This window comes from Bolinopsis microptera, chromosome 7, assembly GCF_026151205.1.
Source record: "Bolinopsis microptera isolate Bmic1 chromosome 7, MBARI_Bmic_1.0, whole genome shotgun sequence".
In the NCBI taxonomy this organism is placed as follows: Eukaryota; Metazoa; Ctenophora; class Tentaculata; order Lobata; family Bolinopsidae; genus Bolinopsis; species Bolinopsis microptera.
The window spans coordinates 14,215,118-14,221,764 of record NC_087078.1 but is presented as its reverse complement, the minus strand read 5'-3'; positions in this window follow the sequence as shown (position 1 = coordinate 14,221,764).

The following is a 6,647-nucleotide window of genomic DNA, read 5'->3' as shown; positions in this document are numbered from 1 at the left end:
TGATACTCTTAAAATATTTGTTCCAGGACCGTCGACGAGTCCAACTCGGCGCGCGTCCTAGTAGCTGTTGTAAACCTACAACAGTATCGTGGCTATCGATATTAATTGACGATGTCAATTCATGGCAGCTCGGCGCGGCACAATATAGCGCATCTCGCCGATCTCGCTGTGAGAACAGAGAAGCCTCATTGAGTGCGCGGCACAGTAACGCATCGCGCTACAACTATCGATATACAGCCACGCACTCGTGCGCGGTAGTGGGTAGGTCTCCAACGTATGACACTGATTAATGATATATATTCAATATTGGAGGACTTCGATGCACCGCGCAAACTAGCATTCTTGCTTCGATCGTTGCTCTGCTTCGCAGAGCAACGATCTCGATTGGTTGACATGGTCAATCAATGATATATATTAATGATATATAATATGATGTCGCGTCTCAAATTACGTAATTCGAGGGCAAAGGAGAGTGCATAATTGCAAGTTGTAGCGCGATGCACTACTGGGCCGCGCGCGCATCCAATAATGCTTCTCGCAACCACATGCTTACTGGGCCGCGCTCAGCCTGTCATTCCGCCAAATCTTTATTCGGATTATTTTAATGAACATAATAGCCTGGGTTTGTAGGTTTACAACCTACCAGGACGCGCGCCGAGTTGGACTCGTCGACGGTCCAATATATGGAACAAATATTTTACGAGTATCACCCGTTAACCTGGGGTCCTCAGGTAACCACATGCAAATCGGCGAGATGCGAAGGATTGACATCGTGAATCAAAATTGCAAGGCTTTTACTAATTCGCTCGCCCAACAAGAAATGCGGCCGCTTTTTTTGTGGATGCCCAGGAAAAGTTACCGGCTGGTGGTGGTACTAGAGTTGGTTTAATTTAAACAGACGGCTTGACCTCGCGCGCAACAACAAGCATGATTTGCACGCGTGGCGTATTCCAATGTTCAGGCAGCTACCACGTGACACAATTCAGCCAACCAGAGTACAGGAATCCGCAAAGTTAAAGTTGCAAACTTTTGATCGGCCTGAAATAGGGGAACTTTTCTGGAGATTTTGAGATAACTCAACAATTACGTTGTCTTGAATTTTCCTCCTGGAGAGGTAACGTTACTTTTAAAAGAGGAACATGTTACCAAAAACCGGAAGTCTCTAACTCTTTTACTTTCAAAGTTAAGCCCCATCCGGTCAGGGTTTCTGGGTGGCCGCTCAATTTCCCGATCCGTGATGGCCATGGCGTATTTTATCATATTCCATACAACCAGGGGACCCCAATTCTTACTGTTTATAAGCATGCAGATATAGCGGAGTGACAGGCCGAGCGCCACCAAGTTTATATAATTCCATATTCAATATTGAAATTGAAAATCGTGTATATTTCTATGTATTTCTAATGTAACCATATGCTTATTGTTTATGCAACCTGACACCCGACACGGATCTGTGCAAAGTAGTAATAGTAACTCAAAATAATAATAGTATGCTATCAATTAGAGCCTAGTGGGATATGTACATGGTGAAATTAATAATGTATGAATCTTGTATCTTGTTGTACTTGGTCAGTTCAGCGCCGCGCGCCAACAATTATTTAATTCAGATTATTACGCAAAATAACTTTGCGCAGGTAGTCACGTGGGCGATAACAGTGCGCTAGGGCACGTATGTACGCACGCTCGCACGGACGCAAGCTTCACCTAACCATGTGCTTTCGCGCCACTTCGGGCGCGCTTGTTTCACAAGTCAAGAAGGCGGGCGCGCGCTACTGCAAGCGCAAGGGCTCTGGATAGAGCAAGACGCAAGCTTGCTCTAACCAGAGCCCTCTCGCTTGCAACTTGTGAAACAAGCGCGTCACGCAGTAGGCGTACACACATGGCTATGTGAAGACGCAAGCTACAATATACAAAAAAACCTCGTTCGCTAACCCTTGTCCTTGACTCTTTTGTGACTTCTATTCTGTATTCGGCACTTTGAGTCATGGATCGGGTTACCTGAGGACAGTAGTTTAATGGGAGTTTTTCGAGCTGTATTTACCCCAAAAATTGGGGCACATTTAGCTTTAGCACATTTGACTAATCTGCCAAATATTTAGCCGGAGATTACAAGTTCGAATCCCAGTCAGAGTCGTTCTCCAAATTGATTATATTATTATTGTACACATTTTAACCTAGTTTAACCCATTATTCAATTTGTATCTAACTTAACCCTACATTATGCAATACAGATGTATCAACTAAACACATTCTTCACACAGCAGAAGTCGTTAAATGTATATAGTGTACACGTTCACGTAACATCAATATTGCATTGAGATGAGTACGACCATAGTTTGCGATCGACGATGGGCACATTGAAACAATGTTAACATCTGGCACGCATCGACCTTTGTACAGTGTGCTGATGAGGTGAAATAATGGCTAATGTGTTTTGATCTAAATTTAGTGTACTGTTTCAGGACAACACCTGGAACTTTGCTTACACTATCTCACTACTATTTAGCTTTCAGTTGTATGTTGCGTAACATTTATCTCTGCTTCGCGCCTAATTGTTATCATCTTTAACTTTAAGCTTAAGTTTTTAATTCTTTTACTGTTGTTGGTCACGTAACACTAACTGTTTGATATGAAATCTAATTTATAAAGAGTACTTTCAGGATGCGTATGGTTACTCTTCAGCAGCTCAAGAATAATACGTCATTGTATAACCGTAAACCTTGTACAGCTAGCATAGATACACTTATAGTAACAGCTGTGCAATAAATTTGACACAAAGAACTGGTCTAGATATTTTCTACTTTCTAAAATTATATCAGATCTCCATAAGGTAGTATGACGCAATGAATAAAGATGCAACTGCCAGTGTGCCATGTTAATTACTGTTCCCAATTCGTAGGATAATTTATAATATTTACTGGATACTGAATACCGAATACTGAATACTGAATACTAAATACTGAATACTGAATACAGAATACTGAATACTGAATAATGAATACTGAATACTGAATACTCGGACTCCAATGCTGTTAAATTCGCACTAAACGTATTATTCGAATTAAATTCGCGTACGAATTTTTTTTTTTTTCTTTCTGAAAATAAACAATTAAAAATTTTTTTAAAAAAAATATGGAAACAGGAAATCACGTGCCCATATAGCTGATATCAAAATGTTTTTGTATGGTGGAATATTGCAAAAAACATGTGCTTCCTGCAACACGTGCGTGGTTAGTGCATAGTGATTAATGACTAGCGTGGGTACCCCGTGGGTACTGACCAAGATCGCAAGGGGTTAAATTAGGTCATACCCGAAAACCTTATGCAATGGAGTAAACTAACTTCTCTCAATATACTTGTAATTACTTTATTTCCTCTACAGTCTAGTCTATTTGTCGAGATTTGTAAGTTTTTGTCGGATGTTACTCGTCTAAATTTCTTCGACGGCAAGTGCTACGAAGTAGCGCGTGCCGGGCCAGACCATTAACAATGGTCAATGTAAGTTTGAGATTTGAAGTATAACGTCACAATTTACATATTCAACTAGATATCGATAATAGACTCGAGAATGTTGCGCGTTTCCACTGCCGAATTTTTACCGAATTTTCCGCGCATCTTTTGGTGAATTTAACAGCCCTAAAAATTAAAACTTGAAGTTGTAAATTGGCGAATTATTCGCGTACTTTCTGAGAACTCTAAATACGCCGTACTTTTTGGCGAAAATTTGGAGAATTTAACAGCCTGGAAGTACTCAATATTGAATCCTTAATACTTAATACTGAACACCAATAGATTTAATATTTGACGCAAACATCTTGCTTGATCGTGGTCATAATTATTTAAATCCTCTCAACACCTCCATTATTATACTTTATGATATCACGTAGCTAGGATCGTGACATGACATTATTATTTATAATTATAATGTATTATTTATAATTATAATTAATGTAGACAATAAAATACACGTTTAGATTTTGGAAGTGAACTTTAACTAAATTATTTATTGTTATCGTATCATTTCAGTCCAAATAACTTTATATTCAATAATTACTCAATTTTCAAATATTTATCAATAGTTAACAATGTTTTGGTTATAAAGTTCATGAATCTTCCTGACGATATTTTTGTTCTCGTTCATTAGTTTGTTTACATCAGATAGACTAGTAGTCGTGATAACTGCATCCAATAGAGCTCGTTCTTCCATACTTAAAATTGTGGTGATATCTTGTCCACAGTCAACGAGAAGCTGCTTCAATGTCTCAAACAGTTCAGTTTTCATTATGTAAGAGAATAAAAAGTCGAAACATGTATCTTCCTCCTTACATAATTTTCTTTGTAACAGGACGTCTAGAGTTTTGAGTAATTTCGACATCTTCACCTTTTTATTTATTTGTTTGATTGCTACACCTTTTCGCTTGCCTTTGCGTTGTCGAACAATACTAGATTTTGTTTTTGACTCATCATCACCACTTGTTTCCTCAGAGTTAGAACCATCTTGATGAGATCCTTCAGATATTGTTGTATCAGCATCTGAATATGAGGCAGCAGGATAATCCATTTCAACATCAGACACATCCGAGTTAGCTTTTGACACGATAGAGCTTGTGTCTGACTGGACGTTCTCTCGATGAAACCGACTTTTGTGTGAGGACAGACTTCGCTTGTTAGCGAATTGTTTATCACAGAGCGGGCAAAACACTGACATCACTGATTGAAATGAACTGTTCCCGACAGTCTTCTCCTTATATAGGTGACTGCTCAAAAATTTACGCAAATATCGCTTTATTTTACTCAAATTTTATATTCAATGCTGCGTAAATCTTGCACAATGTCATTTAACGATGCTAGATGTTACTCAATGTTGTTAATTTTTTGGTCATAAATTATTCGATGTTGCCCAAATGTTGCTTAGTGTTGCTTAATGACTAATGTTGATTAATGTTGTTCAATGTTGCTAGATATTTCTCAATATTGTTCATTTGGTCGTATATTATTCAATGTTGCTCAAATGTTGCTTAAATGTTGCTCAAATGTTGTTCAAATGTTGCTTAAATGCTGCTTAAATGTTGCTTAATTGTTGCTTAAATTAAATGTTGTTTAAATGTTGTTTAAATGTTGCTTAAATGTTTCCTAATATTGTTAAATGTTGCTTAAATGTTGTTAAACATTGTTCAATATTGCTTAGTGTTGTTCCAATGTTGCTCAAATGTTACTAATGCTGTATAATGTTACATAATATCGTTAGATATTGTCAAATGTTGTCGAATGTTGCTCAATGTTACTCACTGATGTATAATCTTGCCTAATGTTGTTCAATGGTGCTAAATAATTCTCAAAGCTGTTCATTTTTGGTCATATATTATTCAATGTTGTTCAAATGTTGCTTAAATGTTGCTCAATATTGCGCAATGTTGTTCAATATTGTTGAATGTTGTCAAATGCTGTCAAATGCTGTCAAATGTTGCTCAATGTTGCTTAATGTAAAGTCATGTCGGTCAATGTTGCTAAATATATCTCAAAATTTATAATTTTGGTAATATAATATTCAATGTTGCTTAAATGTTGTTTAAATGTTGATAATTTTGTCTAATATTGTTAGATATTATCAAATATTGTCAGAATGTTTTTATTAATGTTCAAATTCTATTTGATGTTGCTCAAATGTTGTTCAAATGATGCTCAAATGCTGCTTAAATGTTGTTAACATTGTTTTATATTGTTAAATGTAGTAATAATAATAGCTAAATAATGATAGGTAACTTATTATAATGATATCATAATGACAAATCATAATAAGATAGGTAAACAATAATGATAATGACAGGTAAAATAATAATAAGGCCCCCGCTCAGAACATCACAGCTAGTGAGTAGTGGTCCGAGGCTGATACTCGTGGTCAGCACCCCCGGGGTCGGTAACGGCAGCAGTCCAATGTATGGCTGCAGGCAAGAGCTACTCACTCCCTGGCATTGCCAAATGCCTTCTTCCTGAATTCGAGTTTCAGTTATAGCACAAAGTTTAAACTATTAACACTGTCAGTCCCCCCGTTACTAGTCCAAGTAATGAGCTAGAACTTGACCAAACAGCTGGTAAACACCTGTAGACCACCGGAACCTCAGGCTCTAATGGCCCTTCTCAACATCATTTAATGTTATCGTGAGATTTTGTAATTGCTTAATATTCATGTTTAGAATATGCACTTTGTGATTATTTCTCCCGTTTTTCTTCCCTTGCGTTGCAAGACCTGTCTCTTGTAAAAACAACCACTTTTGTAGATACACACAGTCTCTACGCCTTTATCCTCTGGTCCCTAGGGTCAGCTGACTCTGGCTCAGAGGAAAATTACCGATTGCCAAGGTTTGATGCCTAGGCAGTCAAGACCTCTTATTGAGACCCGATATAATAATGATAGGTAAATTATAATAATGATAGGTAAATTATAATAATGATAGGTAAATTTAACAACAAGTTAGATAAAGGATAACACAGTCATTATTACTGTCTATTCATGCAAAACATTATTTTATTTATTTATATTTTTTAAAGTTTTAGTTATTTTATTTTACTTATTTATTTTTCCCGTGCTTGATAAGAAAAAATGACTAAAGGTTTAATTTAAAAGTACTTAAAATTCTAAAATACTT